General features: G+C 34.8%; 1 long non-coding RNA gene across 1 annotated transcript in view; it reads right to left on the minus strand.

The window, feature by feature from the left end:
• Window positions 1-5,783: 5,783 nt before the first annotated feature.
• Window positions 5,784-12,621, minus strand: part of LOC144195838 (uncharacterized) — a 97,529-nt gene continuing 90,691 nt past the window's right edge. Inside the window, exon 4 of the long non-coding RNA XR_013326167.1 lies at window positions 5,784-5,893. This is a non-coding gene — a long non-coding RNA (uncharacterized LOC144195838). The remainder of the gene's footprint in view (window positions 5,894-12,621) is intronic.

The following is a 12,621-nucleotide window of genomic DNA, read 5'->3' on the forward strand; positions in this document are numbered from 1 at the left end:
GTACATTGTTTGTTTTTTGGCAAATTAAAATTGAAATAAAGTTGATATCCTCCTCGATGAAATATTAAAAACATTAGAAATGTTGAAAATATTTACCAATTTGCCCTCCATTTTTAAAATACAATTTTAAATCAATAAAACACTATTTTTGTCTACTTTTTAAGCAAAAAACTAACTTTTAAGAGCAGCTAGCTGTTTTTGACAACAACAGAATTTTACTTTCGTCTTCAAAGCTGGTTTTATTTTGTGGTTCTAAAATATATTTTGCCTTTTAGGCTTTATAATGTGCTCATATGTTATTTTATTTATTTTTAACTACTTGCGGAGTTGATTTCTTCAAGTTATTGGCTCACAATGTGCCTCAAGATATATACACTAGTACCTAAGTTGTTTTCTTTGTAAATTATTTATATGACATTGTTTGTTATGCTGCTTTCTTTTTTTTTACTGTATCATGATACATTAATTTTTTATCATTATTACATTTTTTCCCTGCTACTCCTATAAAAAGGTGGATTTAAAATAAAAAAAAAACATACCAATACCTCAAAAAATAACACACTTGAACACTTTTGTGTATATCTGAGAGGACCCAACCTTTCGACTCAGGCATTCTTACAGGTAAACCTTCATAATAATAATATAATAAAAGTGCTCTTTGTGTTTTAAGGGTTTGCATCAGAGAGATTCAAATCCTAAGGATAAGGACAGAACTTGAAGAACAAAAAAAAAAACATAAGTACGTACCTTATCTTTTTGCAATAACATAGAAAAACAGCAAAACTATGTGAATAAACAAATGTATAAAAGTGCCTTTGTTTTGCATTGAGTGTCAGGACTTTAAGTATATATGGCCACCTTTCTTTATGTACCGTATTTTCACGACTATAAGGCGCACTTAAGTCTTAAATTTTCTCCAAAATAGACAGTGCGCCTTATAATCCAGTGAGCCTTATAATACAGTGCACCTTATAATACAGTGCGCCTTATAATACAGTGCGCCTTATAATACAGTGCGCCTTATCATACAGTGCGCCTTATAATACAGTGCACCTTATAATACAGTGCGCCTTATATGTGGAAAAAATGTCATTCATTGGGGGTGCGCCTTATAATGCAGTGCACCATATAGTCGTGAAAATATGGTAGGTTTTTACAGTTTTTATTTCATCACACTGTTTTATGTCAAGTGTTGTAAGAATAAAACATCTTTCAATTCTACGCAATGTTATTTTATTGGCGGTGAAAAATGGGATTTGACATTCTGAAACGGATCTACTACAAAACTTCCCCTAGAATGTTTTTTTAATGAAGAGAATGAAGCGCATTCTCAATCCTCTCATTATGTTTGTCTCACATGGGGCCTATCACACTGCATAATTTTAGATAGACTATATTTCCAATTCCCTCTACACACTAGCAAAGTTTACTTGATGTAATTGAAACACTTAAAATAATCTATGAATGTTTAAAAAAAACTAGATAGCAATTCATTTATTGCTTGATGCTGGACTCTTAGATAGATATTTTCCACATGGACTCTTTTAATGACTAATGGTGGAAAAATGAGAGGTTACTGAAACAACTAACCGTTTTTTTGGCCTTGTATTAATTCACGATGACTACGTGTTTCGGAAGGACCAAAAACAACAACAAAATCTCAATAGCTAAAATGCAAAATGTCCAAAATCTGCGATATTGTGACTTTTATTTGGATTTTTGATTCTCAAACCACTTTCTCAAGGAACTATGTCCGACATGGGCAAACTACGGCCCGCGGGCCACATTCGGCCCATTAGGCTTTCTAGTCCGGCCCGCCAACATTGTCCAAATGTTTTTTTTTTTTTTTACTTTTTTGTTGGTTTTTTTTTTTTGTTTTCCCAAGATGGCGCCATCACGCGGAAACCAGTGGTAGTTGCTTTGTCCACTCTTATTTGTTTTTTTTTAGTTTTACAGCCCCTCTATCTTTTTTTTAAATTACATTTAAATATTTCTTAATACATTCCTTTTAACTTTACTTTGTACTTTATACTTTTTACTTTAGTGATGAGTATGTTAATACTATAGTCCTTTTTTTCTGTTTATGTTTCATATGTACTGTTAACGGATGCACTTTTTTACATGTATCCTATCTTGTGCTGACCCAGCCCATCAGTCAAATTTTTAAACTCAATGTGGCCCCCGGGCCTGAAAAGTTCGCCCACCCCCTGCACTATGTGGTTCTCCTTAATGTTTCTGCCATTTAAAAGTTTTTCCTTCCCACTGTGGCCAAATGCTTGCTCATGTGGGGTTGACTAAGTTGTTCTAAATATGTAAGAAACATCATCCAAGACATGTTCCGTTCAAAAAAAAAAACTTAAACATAATTACTAGTTTGATTTGGCCTTGCAGAAATAATATTGACCGTTTCCTACAACACATAAAAATCTGTCTATTTTGTCAAAACCCCAAAAACACATTAACTTTGACAGTAAGTATTTAGCTTTGCATATTCTAAGGAAATATACACAAGCAATATTCAGCCCTTACAAACAGTTGCAGCTAAAAAAAGTGAAATAAGCATGCATGATGCAATTTTAAGGTCCTCGCTTGAGGCTGTTGCAGTTTACGGAAATGCGCCGGCCAAAGGGATTAGATTAAAGTCTATCGTGGAAAGTAATAGCGTGTCAGAATGCTGAGAGGAAACGCCTAATGGTCTACACTTGAATATTTTATGTCTTATTACTGCTTTTTCTGCTGAGGACAAGTATAGAGAAAGGCTGCATGTTTCATTCCAAAACGAGTTATTATATTAATGAGCAGAATGCCTGAGAAGTTATGGAGATTTACAGTTGCTTGTTGTGTTATTATGCTTTCTTCTTAAAAAGAGCAACTAGCATGAATTTACTATTCCTGTCATGGTATTGAGGTACAAGACAGGAAGCAAAAGAAATATGTATTTCTGTTTTCGGGATTATTCTCAGCAAAAGACAGTATCTTAGTAATAGAGAACAGTATTGTATAGTTTTATCTACAAGGGTTTCAGACCATTTTAGATTTAATATTTAGATTTTTTTTTTATAAATGGATTAAAAGAACTGGATTAAAAGCCCTGCATATTCAGTTTTTTATAAATCTAAAACAATGTTTATTTTAGCTCTTTTTATATTTATTTTCAGATTTTACAAAATGATTTTAGAACTAAAAATACAGAAATAATTGATGAAAAAATTACAATTATTGATTTAAAAGAGGAAAAATCAGGAAATTTAATATACATATATATATATATATATATATATATATATATATATATATATATATATATATATATATATATATATATATATATACTCTTCATTTAAATTTGATCCTAAAACAGAAAGTCGGCACTCATGATTTACTTTCGCGGGCCACACAAAATGATGTGGCGGGCCAGATTTGGCCCCCCGGGCCGCCACTTTGACACCTGTGTACTCGTACATTGAAGAATTTAACCTTCAGTGCATACTTATGTAACCTAATCCACCCCTAATACCAACACCATCATGATACAAATTTACAAAATAATATGCACAAATACAGCCCAGAATTAACCTCATTTGCAGCAGATAAGCCAAATTGTGTATCCAAAATATAAAAAGAATACATCAAATTTAATATAACGTATTCACCTACCAGAGATGCAGATTTTATTTTACAATTTCTTGCTGTTAATAGTAAAATAACTGCTCTAAAAATGCAAAATGAAGTCTTGCCCAGTTTGAAACAAGCAAGCCAACAAATATGTTCAGTGGAAAATGAATTTTAAAATGACGTACATCCTTTTCCATAAATCAATCTTCTGCATGATGATTAAAGCGTGAATAATCAATAATGACTTTTGCCTTGTGGCTGTTTCAGCGAGGTGAATTTTCAATGTGAAATGTATATTTGTATCTGATTTACTATTGAAGGCCATGGACAGATTACATTGATAAGATAACAAATAAGAACTCCTTTTTTTTAGCTACTAGCCTGTAAATAATGTTTCCATTTATTCCTTTTCAGTTCCGCTTATCCCCACAAGTGTCGCGGGGGTGCTTAAGTCCACCTCAGCCCGGTCAGTCGGCGAGGGACACCTTGAACTGGTTGCCAACCAATCGTAATACATATTTATTCGATATACAGTGTTCCCTCGGTTATCGCGGTTAATGGGGACCGGGACCACCCGCGATAAGTTAATTTCCATGAAGTAGGGATTTCCCTTAAAAAATGCTTAATTTGAATTTTATTCAGTTTTTTTTTTAAATTGTATTATTATTTTTTTATTTAATTTTTATTTATTTTTTTAAAATTCAACCCCCTGTATACAGTACACCATATATAATACGGGTAGAGAGAGTCAAATTCATGTTATAACAAAAAAAAAAACCTGTAAAATATGTTGTTTCAATGTAATATTTGTATTTTTTTTCCCAAAAAAATCTGCGAAGCTCTGAGTCCGCGGTAGCTGAACCGCAAAGTAGCGAGGGAACACTGTATTTAAATAAAAAAAGACCTTCCTGCAGTAATACTGATACTCATTCATGACTCACAATTGTGGCACGGCACCCTGTTTCAAAATCGCAGCTTGAAAAAGCACACTTTAGGCATCCAAATTCTAAGAAAGAAGCATTAAATCTGCATCTAGCCTCTTGCTTCTCTATAGATAAATACAAATATGTGCACTCCAAGACAAAAATATATAAAAACTGGCATTGATTTAGTCCCTTCATCATAGGAAACTGGATTATTTCTTCTAATTCTCTTTTGCCTGGAAATGCTTTGTCCCCCCAAGAGGCAATTTTAAGAGGAAGGACGATTTGAGAGGCAGGGAGAGGAGGATATCCTGTCCACTCTGTACGACCTTTGGCATAGGATATCCTACTTAAAACAGCAAGCTGCCGCTCTTCAATGCCAAGGTCGTGGCTCTTCCCCCGCCTTCTCCTTCGTGGCAAGGATTTCTTTTGATAAAAAGTGCAAAAGCAGACTTCTGCAACACCTGCGTCATCTGGTGTCATTGTCCTTGTCCTTTAGTTAAAACTTTCCTTCGGGAGGTTATGCTATTCCATTTAGCTCCCAGTTCCTTCCATTTAGACTCCCCCTCATAGTAAATAGTCAGGGTCATCATATAATGAATGACAAAGGCAACAAGTAGAAAAGGGTCAGCTTTACTACTGCCCAATGAAGGAAAATTATCATTGACATATTTAGGTTTTACTGGTGGTAATCAGTATAAAATGATTCGAATTAATTCAATGCATTGTAACCAAATCCCAATATGCTTCATTATATACATCACATGTGTCAAAGTGGTGGCCCGGGGGCCAAATCTGGCCCGCTGCATCATTTTGTGTGGCCCGGGAAAGTAAATGATGAGTGCCGACTTTCTGTTTTAGGATCAAATTCAAATGAAGAGTATACAAGTATATTAAATTTCCTGATTTTCCCCTTTTTAAATCAATAATGAAATTTTTTAATCATTTTTTTTCTGTTTTTAGTTCAAAAATCATTTTGTAAAATCTACAAATAAATTTTTAAAAAGCTAAAAGAAACATTGTTCTAGATCTATAAAAAACAGAATATTCGAGGCTTTTAATCCAGTTTATTTAATCCATTTATAAAAAAATTAAACTCTAAATATTAGACATAAAATGGTCCGGCCCACGTGAAATCGAGTTGACACTAACGCGGCCCGGAAACCAACCTGATTCATAAAACTACTTAAATATGATAATAATAATAATAGTAATTTGTATCTTACCTGATTGCACAGTGGTTCCTTTGACTGAATTTGGCGTAGGCGGTGTGGGCGGCGTGGGATTGATTCCCATTTAGTTGTGGTGTAGTCCTTCTTTTTCGCCCAACATCAGCTGAGATAGGCTCCAGCACCCTGCAACAAAACAACTTCAAATTAAAAGAATAAAATGACAATGCGTTTTTGTGGGAATAATTGCTACACATTCTTCCAAAATGTTGGCAACAGTAAGTTAATTTATTCATAAAACTTTTCTATGAAAAAAAATGACTACAACACAAGAGATGAACATTTTAATTCCGTTCAACTAGCGATTTTTCACGCATGCAAAATTACGGCAACATACGACTGACAGACTGCTGTGTTGGATAATGAATCGCAAGTTAGCCCCAAGAATTTTGTGCCAGCCCCTTTTTTAGTGCCAGTCCCAAGCCTGATTAAATAGAAGGGTTGGATGCCGGTACGGCAGTCGTCCACAAACTTATGCCCAAGCGTCATCCATCACCATGAATGATGAAAAGCTAGAAAGGAGACTAAATCCATATAAGCCAAAACAAAATCTTTCTTCATCTGAATTTGTTTGATATCGACCCTGCAAACACAGCAGTAAGTAAATGTAATTATTGCCAGGCGAGTAAACTTTGTACAATTTACCCAAATGAAGAGTTGCCGAGCAGTCTTTAATTATGTGATTACTGCATGACATCATCAATGCAGGATAGTGTTGGGTTGGTTGGCCTGTCCGACTCGCACTTTTGAGATTAGGGGTTAAATACCCAGGGAGGCAGACTTTCCTGTGAGGAATGTGTATGTTTTTCCTGTCTGTGTGGGTTTTCTATGGGTACTCTAGTTTCCCCTCACATTTTTAACTAGGTCTACAATGTCTTGTGTCTGTCTTGGTACTGAAAGCAAGAAATTTCCTGAATACGTGATGAAATAAAGTTCTAATCTAATCTAATATAATCCCAAAAACATGCATGGTAGGATGGTTGAACACTACATAAAGGGTGTCAGACTCGGGTTGGTTCGCGGGCCGCTTTAACGTCAAATTGATTTCATGTGGGCTGGACCATTTTAGATATAATATTTTGATATTTTTTAATTAAAGGATTAAAAGGCCTGAATATTTAGTTTTTATAGATCTAAAACAGTTTATTTTATCTTTTTTATATATTTTTAGATTTTACCAAATGATTTTTGAACTAAAAACACAGAAAAAATGGATTTAAAAATGACAATTATTGATTTAAAAGGGGGAAAAAAATCAGGAAATTTAATATACATCTTTACTCTTCGTTTTAATTTGATCCTAAAACAGAAAGTCAGCACTCATCATTTACTTTCCCGGGCCACACAAAATGATGCGGCGGGCCAGATTTGGCCCCCGGGCCGCCACTTTGACACCTGTGCTCTAAATCGTCTTTAAGTATGATATCGTTAATGATTGTATGTATGAATGGACACAAACAAAACATACAACATTTTTTCCTTGGGAAGATTGCAATCCAAAATGGTACAACCTCGACTGGAGGGAATACCTCCACCAATGTTCAAATTTGCTGTTTCATGATGTGATATTACCTGGTTAACAACCCACACAACAACACCTGGTGCAAGTTTTCCTTTTATCGTTATCCTGAGGCTATTGAGTAGATGTTGTTATCGTCTCACACTATAGACGTGTTTGTAAAATCCACATGTAATCACATTTAAGGGGATATCTATTTTTTTGTGTGTTTTTTTTTCTATTTTGCCTTGTCTTTTTAATGAAACATCAATGTTTCATTAGACCAGAGACCATTGTAACCCACAGCAATTGTTGTCTCGCCTCAACAAAGATATTTAGAGAAAACCATCACAATGAAACTTTTCACCTGTATCGTCTGCTAACAGATTTAAGATGAGATAGCAGATTTATCTCTTCACATTTTTGGGTTCTACTGCCGGGCATTTGTTCTTTGTTGTGTATTTAAAATGTAATCCTCTTAGATATGCAATGTGGCCGCAAACATAGATAATAAATATGCATGAGTAAACAATACACATTGCGCTGTATATTTACAACGGTCTCTTGGATTTGCAAGCAAATAATGACCAAATATGAGGGGGGGAAAATGACTGAGCCTATGAGCCAAGCTGCCATCACTGTAATAACAATAATAATAGAGTGAATGGACTTTTTGATACCTGCATATGCAAAAGAAAGATGCCCATTGCAGTACAGTGTTCCCTCGCTACTTCGCGCTTCAGCTATTGCGGACTCAGAGCTTCGCAGATTTTTTTCAGGAAAAAATAAATAAAAAATTTAAAGATATTAAGTTAAATTTATAAATTACATCATTTTACAAGAGGTGGAAACAAAATATTCAATAAGAATTAGTAATTGTATCAAAAAATGGCCAAAGAAATAGTCAATAACATGGTGAGAGTTCAGGAATCGCATTGATGACGTCATGGCTGTTTACAGGCGCAAAAAAACAATGTTCACAACTCCCAATAACGATGTTTCTTACGTCCGGTCCCCATTAACCGCTATAAGCGAGGGAACACTGTATACCCATCTGAAAACTGTAAATGTCAAAGTAAAATGGATAAATGTTTGAATTTTTGTAATGCCTTGATATACAGCGTTTGTCAGGAAACATAATTAACATATTTCGAATATTACCATAATTAAAATATCCTTTGTTCAAAATGTATTCAGGAAAGGATCCGTATTTGGCTGACTTTGAAATATCGCAGAGGGATAATGGCAAAAGAATGAACAGAAAACAATGAGCTGTTAGATGAAGTGCTGCAGGCGACAGACTGCAACTTTAATGTGTCAGTGAGGTAACCAGCTTCGTTCAATGTGTCCTGCTGCTTGCAGGCTTGCTAGTGTGCTGCATGAATTCAAATAAGGGGTTGCTATCAGAATAATTGAGAAGTGGACAGTTATTGCTTGAATTAGCACCTCATAAGAAAATGGTCATCTTTTTATAATATTAGGAATGAGCTAGAACTATACTACTGCTGAGTAATGCTTAAAAATATGACTACAGAACACTGCATGTGTTACTATGTTCAGTTTTGGCTGTGTTCTTCCAATAGATTTTTTCAAAGGTTATAAAATATACTACAGTAATTCAATCCACTTTTTTGAAATGTCGATATTTGAAAAAGCTTGAAATGTCAGTATATTTATTTTTTATATTAATAAACAGTACTAGGAATTTGCATTTTAAAATGCTACAAAGAAAGTCCAGAATATTATTTAAATCCGCAAATTCATTAAATTGTCATTATTAATTTATTCCCCTTTTTTTAAAACGTCGATATTTGAAAAAACTTGAAATGTCAGTAAATATTTTTGTGATATTAATAAACAGTAATAGGTATTAGCATTTTAAAATGCTACAAAGAAAGTCCAAATTATTATTTAAATCCGCGAATTCATTAAATTGGCATTATTAATGAATTCGCCTTTTTAAAAATGACGTTATTTGAAAAAGCTTGAAATGTCAGTAAATATTTCTTTATATTAATAAATATTACTAAGAATTTGCATTTTAAAATGCTACAAAGAAAATCCCAAATATTATTTAAAACCGCAAATTCATTAAATTAGCATTATTTTCCATATATAATCCTTTACTCTCCCCCTATAGTAGTCTAATGCGGCTAATTTTTAACTGTATAAAAAATAAGCTTTTAATAGAGCTGCTTGTGATTGGCTGGCAACCAATTCAGGGGTGTCCCCTGTCTGCTTCTCATAGTTGGCTGGAATTGCCCTCAACACCCCTGCGGCCCTTGTTAGGATAAACGTAACGGGAAAAAAATGAATGTATAAACTGTACACTATGAAATAAGCCAAGGAGCAAGGTTTTTGTTGAGATCACAAAACATCACATCCTCTTGAAGAATTTCAGGAAGCTACGCCTGACAAAGAACAGAGCACAAAGAGTCATGGCCGAGACTGGAAAGGGAGGAGGGGATATAATAACCAAGGCGGGAAGGAAGAAGATCCACGGACGTATGGCCAGATGAAGATGAAGTCTCCCCAGTGATGGAGGATGTTGTGAATATGGCAAGGAAACTGGCATACAAATCAAAAATTGTGAATGCTATGGAAATTTACAAGACAACTCCAGGCATTATCAAGGGGAATAAGGAATTGCTGCTTGTAGAATGATGCTTGCACTACTTGCTGTCAATCAGAAAGTCTCCAACATACAACAGAGCCTGTAATGGCTACTAATTCTTACTTTCTCTGCAATTAATCAATCACCAGGTTTTGGAAATAGCGTGTTTCACCCATCAACTACTCTATCTTTACGTTGCTTACCACTGCTATGAGAATTTTAGGAGTGTTCTGTGTTCAATAACATGCATCAAAACAAGTTGTAAGAATCCTCAAAATATTTCTTAAGATATACATATATAATATACATATATAATTAGAACAGATCGTTTTGAGTTGGTTATTTCTTTAGTATATCTATATGTGTATAAATGTTTGATTTTAAAATGGTCATTGAAGTTCAGTGCTTTCATAATTAAATATTTTTCCACTTTTATTGTAAATGAATATCGGTTATCGACCTCTTCTAGCAACAAAAAATCGGTATCACTTCTGAAAAACCCATATCGATTGATCTCCAGTCACAATCAATATTTTTAACGATCAATGAAGTTCAGTGCTTTCATAATTAAAGTATTTTTACACTTTTATTGAAAATGAATATTGCTCCAAATATCAGTTATCGACCTCTTCTAGCTACTAAAAATCGGAATCGCTCCCGGAAAACCCATATCGATTGATCTCCAGTCACAATCATTTTTTTCAAATGAAACCAGCACCTAAAAAGCCCAAATCATCACAGGTGTATAGGAATATGAGCATATAACACTTGAACAGCTTTTCTATCCATTAACCATGTCAGTTACTCTGCCACTCAACCTGAATCAACTCCAATGATGTGATGCTCTTTCACATGCTGTGTATACTGATAGTTCCAGTCCAATCCACATTGTCAAATGTGTCATTTGTTGATGGCAATAGAAGCAAAAAAGCCTTTTCCAATGGATCTATTTTGCTGAAAATATTTCCACACTTGGATAAAGGTAAATAAATCACAGTTTTCATTGCAATGGAAGTATGGAACATATTTTTTAGGCCCGTTTTGACATTAAAAAAGTGGCAGTGATACCACCTAAAGTTATGAACTTTAAATAAAACTGCCAAAGAATAAAGTACTATATTTAAATTATCGGGTATTAGAGTAGCTTTTTTACTTCGTTTGAAGCTACTGATTTAAAAATTTAATGTGCTTCTTTTCAAAAAGTATTTTTATTTGTATAATCTTGACAAGCAAACTTGCTCCCTGCTGTACTTTTAGCCAAGTAGACTGAAAATATGTAATTATTCACCACTGAGTCGTTTACACTAATCTCTTGATAGGCTTTTAAATTTGCTCCTTTTTACCTTGCCTTTGCTTAAGTATCAGAGTGACCAGTGGGCAGGAATTGCCTCCCCTCCTGTGTATGCTGCTTAGAATAAATAAACATGGGAAACAACCAGTCCCAGATCCCTGTAATTGGGTCACGATTGCACATACACACACAAGCCCACATTGTGATGCGGACTACATCATGTCGTGAATTTGTTCTGTAAGAACTGCAGCTGTTACGACAGGATGTCTGCAGAGAGAATGGCAGACTCAAGCCCCCAGTTAGCCGCAGTGTAGGAGTTAGGGGTTGGGCAAAGAACAATAGGCTTCATTCACCGACACTTCTTACACCTCAGTCAAGAACGTGCTTTGTACTTACTATAGAAAACAGGGGATTTTTTAGGGGGGTCTTTCTCGAAGCGAACACTGTTCATAATGCTATCATTTTAAATTACCGTATTTTCATTACTATAAGGCGCACCCTCAATGAATGACATTTTCCATATATAAGGCGCACTGTATTGTAAGGTGCACTGTATTATAAGACGCACTGGCTATTTTGGAGAAAATTTAAGACTTAAGTGCGCCTTATAGTCCTGAAAATACGGTAATTGCTATTGACTTCCAGGTATGAAGCTCTCACTACTTTACAGTCACCTATAGAGCCAGCCATTGTTGATGTTTTGGATTTTTTTGCATAAAATCTTGGCGTGGGGGAGGAGCTATATGATGGAAGATTTGGTAAACTAAGATGGCATCTGCATATTTAACAGTATTGTTTTTTTAATATCCGTTTTTACAAACAAGACACGACAAGTGTTAATTGTTTCTACTTGACCTGAACAGGTCATAGCTAAGATTTTTTTTTTGTCATGTGTAAGGTAATTGGCTTGCTGTATTTTGTGTGAGTTGGAAACAATAGGGGTTGGTGAGTTGAAGAGTGTGTGAGAATGTCGGAGCTTCCAAAAAGATTTTTCGAATTAGAATATAGAAGAATCAGCTTTGGCTTCTTACCAAATTCCCAAAACAAGCGTGGTAAGCTGATCAACTTCTCCAAATTGTGCTTTGGGTTGAGTTTGTGTGCAAATGGTTTTTCTTCTGCCTGATTGGCTGGCAACCGATTCAAGGTGTCCTCGGGCCTATTGCCCATAGTTGGCTGGGATAGACTCCATCTTAAATTTTAGGCAGGGGTATTTTTTTTTAATCTGGTCAGAAACCAAGGACAAATATAGTAAAAAAAATAGTTAAATGAGAACAACAAGCAAAATAGGAACTTGTAAATGTAGCATTTACAGTTTTTGGCGATAAATGTACCGTTAAAAATGGCTTTTGGGGTTCAGAGAGAAACGAAAACACTATTTTCACGACTATAAGGTGCATCGCATTTTTAGGCGCACTGCATTATAAGGCGCACCCACAAAGAATGCCACATTT

The sequence above is a fragment of the Stigmatopora nigra genome, chromosome 4 (assembly GCF_051989575.1).
Source record: "Stigmatopora nigra isolate UIUO_SnigA chromosome 4, RoL_Snig_1.1, whole genome shotgun sequence".
In the NCBI taxonomy this organism is placed as follows: Eukaryota; Metazoa; Chordata; class Actinopteri; order Syngnathiformes; family Syngnathidae; genus Stigmatopora; species Stigmatopora nigra.